This window comes from Anticarsia gemmatalis, chromosome 27 (genome assembly GCF_050436995.1).
Source record: "Anticarsia gemmatalis isolate Benzon Research Colony breed Stoneville strain chromosome 27, ilAntGemm2 primary, whole genome shotgun sequence".
NCBI lineage: Eukaryota > Metazoa > Arthropoda > Insecta > Lepidoptera > Erebidae > Anticarsia > Anticarsia gemmatalis.
In genome coordinates, this window is record NC_134771.1 from 466,603 (window position 1) to 480,384 (window position 13,782).

The 13,782-nt window shown below is 34.9% G+C and overlaps 1 protein-coding gene across 6 annotated transcripts in view; it reads left to right on the forward strand.

The window, feature by feature from the left end:
* Positions 1-11,758: 11,758 nt before the first annotated feature.
* da (transcription factor daughterless) overlaps positions 11,759-13,782 on the forward strand; it is a 41,175-nt gene continuing 39,151 nt past the window's right edge. For all 6 annotated transcript variants that reach the window (XM_076132033.1, XM_076132032.1, XM_076132031.1 and 3 more), the window contains exon 1: positions 11,759-11,932. The gene's annotated coding sequence lies outside the window, so the exon portion shown is untranslated. The remainder of the gene's footprint in view (positions 11,933-13,782) is intronic.

Genomic DNA, 13,782 nt, shown 5'->3' on the forward strand with positions numbered 1-13,782 from the left:
TATACCTTAGCAACAGGATAAAGACCCTAAAAAGCTACTTAAAAAAATATTATTATCGATACTACACGAGTTCATCGGCACAAACAAACAAAAATTCCGATATACACTATATTACCCCCCCTCCCCCCTCCTATACACCCTCAACACCACCTGTTCAAATCCTCAGATATACAGGTTATAGGCGCACGCGTCGCTACCGACAGATGTTCGAGCTCGGCTAACATCGGAATACTTCGGCCGTTTCCGTGACTATAAAGGGTGCGTTTGGAAACTTTCGAAATGAGTAGGGCAATACTTTTGTGGAATGTATTTGGATTATTTTTTTAATTAGTTTTAAAGAAATTTGGAGGTTTTTGTAAGGCTAAAAGAATCGAAAAATTCGTTTATGATGTTATTTTTTTTTAATATAAGGCAGACAATGTTATATAATTAGGTATGTACTAAGTATTTTTTTAGAATTTAAATGATCACGTTTGTTATACTTAAAAGTGTAGACAGAGGTATATAAAATATACTTAAGTTTCTCTATTAACAATGTTAGTCCCAAGTAATAGAGGGCGAATCTTTTACCATATACCGGGCACGTTATCAAACTCCACGCTGCTATTGAAAATATTCTTTTAAAAACTTAGAAAAGACCAATTAATATAATTTTGTTTCGACATCACTCGAGACCTTTCGATCAGCAATTGTATACACTGCCACAGAGGCAGTCACTAATACGTAAAATATAGTATTAAATATGTATAAAATATAAGACAATGTGTCATTTCAATAAAATTGTTTTCAAGTTCTAAATGTGTGAAAGAAATGCGCTTTGTAGCATGTGCACGATCTAATATGATTATATGTGCGGGAAAGCCTTTTACAATAGCGTTTAAAAGATTCTGCTTCAATCAAATGAAGGAAAACCTTTTCCAAGTGATGTGTGTATTAGAAATAATGATCACTTGTTATATAACGGTGAAGGAAAATATCGTGATGAAACCTTGCATGCCTGTAAAATTTCAGTAGTTTTAAAATAATTCTTAGGCTCATTTTTTGCTTGAGGCATATATATAACTAGCTGACCCGCGCAACTTCGCTTGCGTCACAAAAGAGAGAATGGGTCAAAATTTTCCCCGTTTTTATAACATTTTTTAATGGTACTCTGCTCCTATTGGTCATAGCGTGATGATATGTAGCCTATAGCCTTCCTCGATAAATGGGCTACCTAGCACTGAAAGAATTTTTCAAATCGGACCAGTAGTTCCTGAGATTAGTTCGTTCAAACAAACAAACAAACTCTTCAGCTTTATAATATTAGTATAGATAGATCGGGGAAAAAGTCTTTTCACATTGTAGTATGCATGAACTTGTAATAAAATCTTTTCTCTACACAAAAAAGCTCGATATTTGGGTACCTCACGAGCTCACTGAAAGAAACCTAATGATCCGTGTACTCATTTGTGATTCTTGAAGCCAAAGAGATTTAATTACAAGTTCACACATACTATAATGCGAAAATACTTATTCCCCGACCTAATTTTTAAAATTGACATCCCGGGCGCAAAGGTTGAGGTACTCACCACGGTAAAACTGCGGGCGGATGCCGTGGGTTCTATTCCAATGATTTGTCACACTGCACAAGTTTGTTCGAACTTTGTACTTTTGTTTGTATGTTTGTCAAAATATCTTTGACATAAGACTACAGTCTGACAACTTTGGCATTCACAATTTATCTTAATAACAACTAGCTGATCCGCGCAACTTCGCTTGCGTCCAATAAGAGAGAATGCGTGAAATTTTTCCCCGTTTTTGTAACATTTTTTACTGGTTCTCTGCTTCTTTTGGTCGTAGCGTGATGATATATAGCCTATATCCTTTGTCGGATATCAAAATATCTCCATACCAAATTTCATGCAAATTGGTTCAGTAGTTTAGGCGTGATTGAGTAGCAGACAGACAGAGTTACTTTCGCATTTATAATATTAGTATGGATTAGTATAGATAAATTATTGATTCTTAGTATTTTCAAAATAAAGTAGCTGTATCTAACGGGCTATAGTGAGCTGTACAAGCCTACGAGTCACTGATATTCAGAATTTTGTATTTAGTTACCTACGACAACCGTTAACTTTGCATACAAGACTCTCAACTAAGTTGTCCTATAGTCTTCTATCAAAGATATTGACTAACATAATAAACAACAGGTACAAAGTACAATCAGACTTAAACAAGCATGACATATCATCGCTTCTTACCATAGTAATGCAAAAGTTGTCTTTAAAAATAAGAAAAGATAATCTCTTTGTTTGTTTGTTTGTCGTATGGTTAGTGGTCAACCTAGTGTCAAAGTTGTTCAAGCAGCCCGAAGGCCTTTGACACGGCTTCACGACTGTTATTTTAGTAGATAACAGCCGGGGTCGACTTTTTATGTGCCCTCCGAAGCACGAAGACGCCCAGCTCAAATACCACTATGCGGTCACCCATCTATGGAATGACTGCGGCAACGGTTGCTTAACCCACAGATCGTTGACCGACCGGTGAGCGCAACTGGCTATGGGCGCCGCCTAGATAATCTCGAAAATATATTTGCAATTTTTCTCACCCAAATAATATAATTACTGCAGAATTATACACTCCATACATCCGCACCCCCGTCATTATATTATCTAAATCGCTTCGTACATCACCGTGCTATGGGGTTGCTCCCCCCACTCTCGCCCCCGCCCCCCACCGCCCCCTACACGTCGGCTACAGAGCAGTGTCTCTGTGAATTTATTGACGCGTGAGTTGATTCAGTTTCAACCGAGGGGTGGGATTGGGGATGATTTTGATATTGATTAAGATTACTACGTGATTACTATTGACTGTGAATGACTTATTGAATATTATGTTAACCTTTTTTTACTAGTTTTTGTTGATATATTTTTGACAAACTGGTGGATTTTGTACTTGTCTAAGATATAATAACACTGTCAAATTTCTTATTTTTTGGAAAAACGTACAGCTAATTTATATCTCTAGAATATAGTTATTTAATCTGTGAGTCTATTTATATATCCATTTAGCCGTAAATTAGTATTAATTATTATACAAAGTCACCGCTCTGACAATTTTAGTATGTCGCAGAGGACCCATTCAAGACTAGCGAGACTTTTCAAAAGTCAAATCGTATGCTGTGTCCTTTTCGGAAATAATAACGGCTTTTCAAAATTCATTTTAATTGCTTTACTAGTTTATTCGTGAAACTGTAACAGAGTGAACTAATTTCACCAATTTCGTTACAGTATTTTATAAATAAAAATATAGGTTACTATATTTTTTCTAGCAATTATAAAAGCTATATGTAATATGTATGTTTCCAAATTGGAGGTTATATTTGAAACAAAACCTTCGTACAAATATAGTTTTCGTTAAAGAAGTTACTAATGGAATTCTGATCGCGTTGAAAGTAATCAAACTAACTAAATATCACGATGCATTCGTAATGGTAGGGTGTAGACAGACGGGGAGAGTTACTGGCTTTTGTACTTGCTTGTCTACTGGCATACGAGTGTTTTAGCAATTGGTTCTTTTGCTCTTCTGCTGAAAAAATAGCGGGTCTTTAAGGTAATCAATTAGTTAAGCCAAAGGTTTCCGGACGGTTGACTAATAAGGTTTGAAAAGTGATGGTATAGATTATACCTGTGAATTGTGCATACTACATAACCTGTTAAATATCGAACAAAAGGATTTAATTATTATTTATCGTACTTAATCACCTAAATAGAAAGCCGATGAGCTTAAAAACGAATCAAGGATTACTTGCAAAAATCGTCTTAAAAGTACTATGGACTTTCTTTTAATTCTAAATTAACTTTCTTCTGTGTGTTTACTGGTCAACTTAACCACAAAAGTCTTTAAATACGAAGGTCTTTGACCTTTTTAAACAGTTGTCTAAATAAACCACTGCATATAAATCTATGTAATGTCCGCGTTACTTAACACACTGATCGTTTACCGACCGGTGAGTGCTACTATACTCGAGCCATTTCAAACGTGCGAACTAAGTCATGTAATTATATCGGAGTCTCTCGCTCGCACTTACACATTACAGTGATTCTTTTGAACCGTCTGTACCGGCCTGAGTATAGTCGAGTCTCTCTCTCCACTATCCCAGCCTGGACCCGCCCTTACGTATCGTGGAATCACTAATACAGTTACAGTTAGTAATTGTTATCTGAATGTTTTATACAGCCCCGAGTTAGGGGTTGATTCTTAGGGGGTGAAACTAGATCGTTGGCATTTATCACTGATAGTTAGAAACTGTTAGTGTTTAACTTCAAAGATTGCCTCCGTGGCGCAGTGGTTTAGGTCGCTACGCTGTTACCAGTGTGATGGAAGGTCGTGGGCTCGATTCCCACAGGGAACAATTATTTGAACGATCCACAAATAATTGTTTCGGGTCTTGTTGTACTTTGTGTCTGTTGTTTGTATGTTTGTAAAAATCCCCGCGACACAAGAGCAATTCTAAGTGTGGGATGAAAAATAAAAGCTCTTTTATATGGAAGCTGTACGTAGAGTTACAACTCTACATACAGCTTCCATAAAAAAGACCGGTCGGTAAACGATTTATGGGTTAAGCAAATCTTAACGCGGTCATTCCATAGATGGGTGGCCGGATTTGAGCTGAGCGTCTCCGTGCTTCGGAGCCACGTAAAACGTGAAAAAAAAATTAAAATTCCGAGTAGTAATAGCCACGTAAAATTCCGAGTGTTATCAATAAGAAAACAGTCTTTAAGCCATGTCGAAGGCTCTTCATGCTGAAACAACTTTGACACTAGGTTGACCACTAACCATACGATGAATAATAAATAAAATAAAGCTAAAGGCATGCAAAGGCATGCAAAGTCCCCAACCCGCTCTTAGCCAGCGTGGTGGACTCAAGGCCTAACCTTTCCCCGTTCGAGAGGAGACCCTAGCCCAGCAGTGAGACAGCAATGGCTTTAAAAACAGCTAAAAGAAAAAATACTAGTCGAGTAGAGAACCTCCTCCGTTCCTTGTCGGTTAAAGAGTTAGAAACTCAATGAAACTTTGTGACTTAGTTACAAAGTGTTAATGTAAGTTGCTTTCTTTGTACGATCGATGGTAATGATGTATGAAGGTCAAGTTTGTAGAAGACAATTTAATAAAGAAATGTTCTGTATGACAAGATGTATGGATGTGAATTAAGCAAAATAAGGCCCTACCTTCCGAACTGACAGTAAATTCACTCTCTGTATCATTGACTATCATAAGTGTCAGCACTTGACCTATATGAATAAATGATTTGATTTTGATTTTGAAGTTCAAAGCATTGTAAGGATCGTACCAAGTGACGTTCTTTGGTCTCTGCTAGCCGCTGTGGGAACAAGGCGTTTCGATTTCTAACATACGTCTGCCTATATCCTCGGGTAAATATAGTATGAATGTAAATATATTTTTATGACATCCATGCTTCCATAACATTACGCCTGTTATTTCAGAATTCGTAGGCAGAGGTCAATGAAATACACCCACTTTTAGCCATTAACAATGTTAGTTCCATGTAATAGGGAGCGAGCCTATTGCCATATAGCACCTTACCAAACTCCGGGCTACTATTGAAAATATTTTAATATAATAAGTAAATACCAAAAGTAGCCGACCGACGAAAGACCAATACTAAGCCCAACCTTAGAATCGAACCAGAGACCTCATATTAATCAGCTGTCGTATACTACCGACCGCACTAGAGGCAGTAATTTTCATATCAAAGATAATTTTTACCGTAGGACATCTTTTACGCGAGCAAAGTCATAAGTACAAGCTACTATAGCACACATTATCGTTTACTAAGTTAGGGAACTTGTAAGACAAAGTTTGTTCCTCGTATATTGCATACAGGGCGACTCTTGCACTTTATATAACTACCCTTAAGTGATGGTGGGTAGGTTTTATTGCTCCCTTGAGGGTGACTATAGCCTTATTATCGAGCTGTACCTCTATGGAGCATCGATAGTGTATGCTTCAGCTATGCAGAGGTATCAGGTTCGACTCCTGGTTCAGACAAAAAGTTGGAACTAAAATTCTGTCAAACTACTTTTAGTTAATTGCTCGGAGACTGTCATGCAGATGTCTTGGGTTTGAATCCTGGATCAAACAAAAAGTTGGAACTAAAATTCTGTCAAAATATTTTTAGTGAATTGCTTGGAGTTAGTCCTGTGCCTGATATCTTACTAGATGTATCTACTGTTCTAACTATGCATATCTTTACCATGAAGCTATGCCTCTTTTGAGTATAATATGATAGTTCTCGGTTCAAATTCCGGATCAACCCAGAAAATTCTTAAGTTTTTTCTGACAAGAAATTCTTCGTGAAATGTTGGGAGTTAAAAAGATGTGGATGGAGAACTCCTTGCTTTGGAGAGTATGACAAGCCGTTGTTTCTACGCTTACAGGAGTGGAGTAATCACTAAATGTAAGCGAAACTGTAGGGACGTAATTTGACAGAATTTCTTTGTGTTAAGGATTTTGTTAATATACTTACAAATTATTGACACAAATGGTAGTCACACATTAGTTTATCCCAAAAGACTTTATTATTTACTTTCGTAAATCAAAAATATATGTATAAAATCGCACCTTTTTCGCATAGGCATAGACCAAAGAACGTCTTTTAGTACGATCCTTACAAACTTTTTTGCTTCATTCAAATTCATACATCTTGTCATACAGTACTAATATCTAACTTCAAAAAAAAACTAACTATTACCAAAAACTTTACGGTCCAACTTTTACAACTTTACAAACGATATTCGCTCCCCTATATACCCTCTCGCTCGCACGATTACCTCTCGCTCTAACGAGGGGAGAAGTCTGGCAACGTGGCATAATGACTCAAGGAAACACCCGACCGAATTGAAAAGTCAAACGTTTGGTACGACCGTTAGATGTTGAACTACATTTTAAATTGGTAAGGTTATAGCGAGACAATGAACGAGTAATATTATTTTTTTCTTTAGTAAACATTACGGGATTTCGTTTTGATATAGTGATAAGATTGTGTTATCGTTAGATTTTAAAGATTATTATATTAATTAGATTATCGGCGGCTAGGTGGCAACTTCTTAAGTGATTCATATTGATATTAGTTATGTGTATGAGGCAAGGGAAGTTTGTAAGACGTTCTCTGCCTACCCCTATGGTAAAAAGGCGTGTTTGTTTGTATATACATACGTACTACAAGTAATTTGTTTGGTGATTAAGAAAGACGTGATTTTCTTTGCAATACTTTTTATTAACTTATAAAGATGTCGAGGTCTCAGATTCGATACCTAAGTCGAAATCGACTTGACCACGAAACGCAGGAGTTTTTACACTAGGATTTATTTCGTGGCAAATGTAATACTTACGTCACATACGTACATCACGCCCTTTTCTCAAAGGGACAGGCAGAGCCCAAACAAGATCACTTGGTACGATTCTTGCAAACTTCCCTTGCCTCATTCACATCCATACATCTTGTCATACAGGACCGGTAAATGTCAATTAATTAAAAATAGTTAATCAAAATATTTGGTGTTATCATGATGACGTCATGCGTGTAATCGTACGATGATAACAGCTTTGTTTAAATGTTAATTAATTATTATATTAATTGTTGCGTAGCGGACTGATAACAAAGATATGTGGCGAAATTTTATACGTAAGTGTATAGACGATATTTGTTGTTTTCAGTTTTAAGTTTGTATAGTACTAGCTTTCAGCCCGCCGATTTTCAGGAGGGTTGGTTCAGTAGTTTAGGCGTGATTGAGTAGCTGACAGACAGACAGAGTTACTTTCGAATTTTTAATATTAGTATGGATTAGCTTTTAGCCCGCAGATTTTCAGGGAGGATTCCTGAAAATCCTCTCTTAGTGCTCCTCTACACTTGCTAAGGAATCTTCATACCAAATTTCAAGTTTCTAAGCCCAGTAGTTTCGGCTCTGCGTTGTCCATCAGTTAGTCAGTTACGGAAGAGTTTTATATTAATAGATTAGTTAACATGCGTATAGATTATTCCTCCTTTTTAGTCTGATAGGGTTTGGTGTTGCAAAGAATGTACTACAAGATCGGTTCAGGTGTTTGTTGAGCTCTATAAGTCTTAGACAGACAGATTAGCCTTTATAATATTGGTATGGATGGATGCTGAAAGGTTAACCCTTCTTTACAGGGATAATGATCCTCAAGAACGTACCTTAGACTCAGCCTTAGCTTTTGGATGGGTGATCATATCAATAAGAGGTTGCTGTAATTTGTCCGGATAGCAGGCCTACTTTGTTTCTTCGATCCGAAGTTTCGATGACAATTTCAATATTTTAATATCAATTGTCAAAAAATTTATTAGACAAAATAATATGTTTAGCAGATTTTAATGTCAAACAAATACACTAAATTAATGGTATTATAGTAATAAAAGTTGTTTGACTTCTACCTACGCATATGGAAAAAAAAACATGAAATGAAGTATGTATGTAGTAAGAAACATACAAAATTTCGTTCATAGTTTTCTGGCCTCCTAGACTATCCATACTTCATCTCTCGAACAGTCGAACAGTCGTATCATAAATAAATAGCTGTACAGTACATAATATGACACGTCACACGGACACGACCTCCGTCAGGATGCCTCTGTTGTTGACAGTTGTTGCGTAATACCTGTTGTTGGGACTATTCGTAATATATAACAACATGTATGTATGTGAATGGAATAACTTTAAACTTTTATGTTGCATGTTTAGCTATCTATAATATGAAAATGAATAACTAATGCCTGGTTTCTGAGACACATTTTAGTTTCAGTTTATCTTTTTAAAAGTGTTTTTTATATGAGTTTAAATGTTGTTGTTGTTTCGACAAACGACAGTGAGGTTAAATAGCTATTGAATAGATAAACTACCGCTAAATGTATTCAGAGACCGAGGGTAAATGTGATGCTAAGTGAAACTCTAGAACGGCTCTAGCAATTCGACTTATTGTTTTTGTTTAAAGACATGGGAAAGTTCTTCATGGAATGAAAAAAGAAAAATGCTAAGAAAATACGTGAGCGGAGCTGCGCGGGTCAATTTATTATTTGTGCGTTGTTTGTATGTATGTACAAGCCCACGACACAAGAGCAAATTATAGAGGAGGAGTTGTCTGAAAATGTAAAAAAAAACTGCGCTTAAAAATCATTTTAAAAAAAAATTTCATAGCTTAGACCAGTTTGCAATTTTCATGTAAAACTATGAAAAATTACTGAATTTGTACTTAACCAAATTTAGACTACATTTAATCTCGTCTTCTGGACTATGAAACTCAGATCACAAGCTCTTCATAGCTGCGTGATCTTCACATGTAAGAATTATAAAACAATGTACATTATCACCAAATTATCGCTATCTTATACACTGATTATTATTTGATTAGTTACGCTATATACCGCTATGTCATCCTGATACTCATTTGATTGACTTGCTAGTTTCTCTCTCTGTCTGACTTGAGGGGGTAGAAAGAGAGGGAGCGATGTATTTGGGGTTTTTGAATGATGTAATTTGATTGTGTTTTAGAAGAGGTAGAATGATCTATATTCATATTGAAATAGTTATTTCTGTTTCAAAGGTTTTATGGAAGAAAATTATGAGTATATTTAATTTATAAGGAAAATATTGGGATTTGACTGTATTCTTTGGTATTGAGTCGAACTGTGCAAAGAATTCCATTTTGTTAATCTCCGAAACTACTAAATTTAGTGTAACATTTTTCGTTATATAAAAAATAATATATCTTTCATTAATATATAGCACTGACTGTAAATAGTCGTAGGACCAACTCTTCGGGAAACTTTTCAGTGCAGCGAAAGTCGTGGACAGAGATTAGTTTATAATATATTAGTGAATTAACTAATCGTGTCTAATCTTTTTGATATATAAAGGCAAAGTATTTTCAATGACTTTCAATGATATAGGGATTAAAACGATGATGCATTGTATGCCTTTTGACCAGGGGGGCGATTCTACCACAAACGATAACTATCGAAAATGAAAGACTTACTTTTCTTCCTTCCTGAATAATATAGATTAATTATAATTACATAATAATATGAAATATGTTCAGCATTCCTGTCGTATGCTGTGAGATTTAATTTTTCGATTTTTTTTTGGAAATAGCCGTCTGTTTTGTACCCTCTGGGGAACACAATATTACTAAAATTAATGAAAGTCGGTTTTACTTTCATGAAATTTCACCTGAAAACAATTGTAGACTGTGGTCATAAATAGACAAGATTTTTAACGTATTTTAAAAAAGTAGATTCTTGATCCTTCGCAACTTTTTTTTACTGAAACACAAAGAGTTACTATAAAATATAAGTTATTCTTTATTGAAATTAAACACCAGCGGAGTTTATCCGATAGGTTTTGATGTTTTAAAGTGTTTCAAATGAAATAGAGTTTGTCAGGGCCGTGTTTGTTTATCGTCTAGATGCCATTCAGTCTAAAAGAGTGTTTCATTACAATTTTATTGTCTTACATCGTTGTAAACAAACTATTTTATTTCACGACGATACAAGATTTCTTTACGAATACTTCAGATTTCTTTTATAGTCACAGAATAAACCGCGTATCCATCCTACTAATATTATAAATGCGAAAGTTTGTGAGAATGTATGTATGGATGTTTGTTACTCTTTCACGAATAAAGTTCTGGTTGGATTTTAACGAAATTTGGTACACAGATAGTTTATGACTTAGATTAACACTAAGGATACTTTTTACCCAGATAAATTTGTCCACGCGGATGAAGTCGCGGGCTGAAACTAGTATTATCATAATTTTATTCCTCTGCCTCTGTAACACTGTCGGTAGTGTCCGACTGCTTATCATGAGGTCTTGGGTTTGATACCCAGGTCGGGAAAAGTGCTATAGGTTTTTTGTAACATATAATAAAATATTACATGAGAATCGGTCAAGCTGTTTCGGAGGAGTGCGGGAACTAACATTGTGACATGAACATTTTATATATAAGATTACATTTTGACAACTGTTTTGAGTTAATTTGGCAGAAAGACTTTATGATACTTAAACTGGCCCTTAGAGTGACAGAAAAAAAGCTTTGTCCTACAAAAAGCTTTTTGAATCAAAAATATAGTTTAAAACTTCGTTCAAATGTTACATAGAACATTTATTTCGTTATAAAACATTAAATAGAACAGTTTTTCAAAGTTTTTGGAACTTGAAAAGTACAGCAAAGTTGTATTCAGAAACTTTAACCTCATTCGCTGTGTGTGCTCCGCGCCTCGTGCGAATTGGCAACGTCGCTTTTTGTATCGTGTTGCCAGACTGAACAGAGCTTTTGATGGAGATTTCTGGGGTAAATTTTGAGGAGTTTTGCCTCGAAGATTATTTAAGTATGTCTTTTTTGATAGTGTTTTGTTGTAGTAATACATTTTTGGAGGTGTTTTGGTGTAGATATATAGAAATTGGTAGTTCTTTTTGTTGTTAAAAGTTGGTTTGCGTAAGAAAACTGTCTTATTTTTCTCATTATTGAAGTATTCATTACATATTTGTGTTTTTATTATCATTTAATAGTAACATTACTTAATTTTAGGTGGAATTTACTCCAAATTAGTCCAGTCACATGTAAATTTACAGTCAAAAGTTTGTTTTACAGTGGAGCTGTGAATACGCAGTACGCAACACTCCCCATTGAAGAGAGTGGTTCGGCCATGATGGCAGTTTAGTAGCGGTCCGTGCCTCAACACGGACGGTCGTGTGTCGCTCCGTCGCGTTAAACGAACGAAGTTTCACAGTGATGTAATAAAGTGGCGTGTGTTATCAAGTGAATTGTGTTGACGTTAAACCATTGTGTGCAAGAAACTTGGTCCTTTTTAAAAAATTGTGTGTTATTGTGCTCGAAAAGGACATACTAGGTTTGTCATAGCGTGTTTTTTTTATCACTGGCTGTTTAGAATATTTGTGCTATTTGATGATGAGTTTGAGTTTCGATGTTTGAAATTGAAGGAGTTTCGGATTTTGAAAATTGGAGGATTTTAGTATTTGAATTCCAGATTTTGGTGTTGCGTTTTGAATCTGTGGTGGTCAGGATTTTTGAAATTGAAATGTTGGTTTCAGTGTTTTTGTACTGTGTTGTGAAAATTGGAATTTGTTCTGTACAATGGATTTCGGAATTTTTGTTTTAGTGTATAGTGGGAAAAGTTTTTTGAAAATTAAGGATGTAGGATATTTAAATTTCGAAATTGTGTTTTTTTGAAAATTGAAAATCGTCTCTTCGATTTTCAAAATTGGTATAGTTAAAACTGTTTATTTCTGAAATTAAAGAAATTTTGCTAGGGTTTGTTCTTTTACCAGAAATGGATATTAAAGGTTGTCGCCTGAAATGTTTTTCATACAGTTTCAAAAGTCTAAGGTTATTTTAAATTTATTATGAGACGTGTACGTGAACAATGTTTTGAAGTGGATAAAGTTTTCAGGACATTTTGTTACCTACTTTCTTTTGTGTTGAAAGTTTCAGAACTAAACTTTGTAATGTACATGAAAAATGTTCTGAAAGTCAATTTATAAGTTGAGTTTTCAGGTTTTTCGTATTCTTTAACTTATTTCTTTTTTGTTGTTTTGGTTTACTTCTAAGAATATATGTTATCTTGATAGTTATCAATTTCAGGGTCATAAACGTGAATTTTTTTAGATTAGATGAAACGTAGGTAACCTAATTTGTAACAATTATCTATTTCTTATTTTATAATTTACTTTTATCATAAAGAGCTTTATTTCCATACAATTTAATCTATAAACTGATAGTTAATAATTAAAGCTGAGGAAATAAATTTTATAACGATTTGCTTAAAAAGTCAAGTTATTAAAAATTGGTCACCCATCATTTTTCCATACCTCGGTATCGGTTACTACGTTTGTTAGTCATAGAGGTTATAATATCCGTATTTTCATCTTAATAACAATCTACTACAACTTCTCTTATCGCCCATCCAATTCTAAACCTCAAACACCTTCACTTAACTTATCTATAATTACTTTTTAATAATGCATTTACAAGCGTAGGACCTGTCTGTGTGTGATTTCTTCTAAATTTCAAACTTTTTCATTCTCTCTAATCACCCATCCAATTCTAAACCTCTAACACGTTCACTTCATACCTATTATTACTTTTGAATTATGTCTTTGCCTAACTGACCCTTTGACAGTAAATTGACCACTAACCACACGTATTTAAACAAAATGACTAAAAGTCTTTAAGAAATATCAAATTCTGATACAAATTAATACAATCGTTCGTATTTTCTCTGACCTCCACACGTTGACCGTTGACCGGTGTCATTATTAACTATACTATTACGTCATAGTTTATAATAAGTCTAGATTTTATAGACCAAAACAGGTCATTTAAAGTTCTAGAACATTATGACCTAAGAAAGATTTTTTTTAGTTAATCAACTCTTGCACCAAGAATCATTGTCTCTGGTCTCTGCCTACCCCTTTGGGAAGAAGACGTGTTTTATGTACATATGTACTAGAGGCCACCCGCGACTTCGTCCGCGTGGAAACTCGTGTAAATCCCGATCCCTCGGGAACTCCGGGATAATAAGCCTATGTGTTATTCTGAGTCGTTAGCTACCCTATTTACCAAATTTCATTGTAATCGGTTCAGTAGTATTTTCTTGAAAGAATAACAAACATCCATACATACATTCTCACAAACTTTCGCATTTATAATATTAGTAGGATGTACGTAATCGTCTTGGTT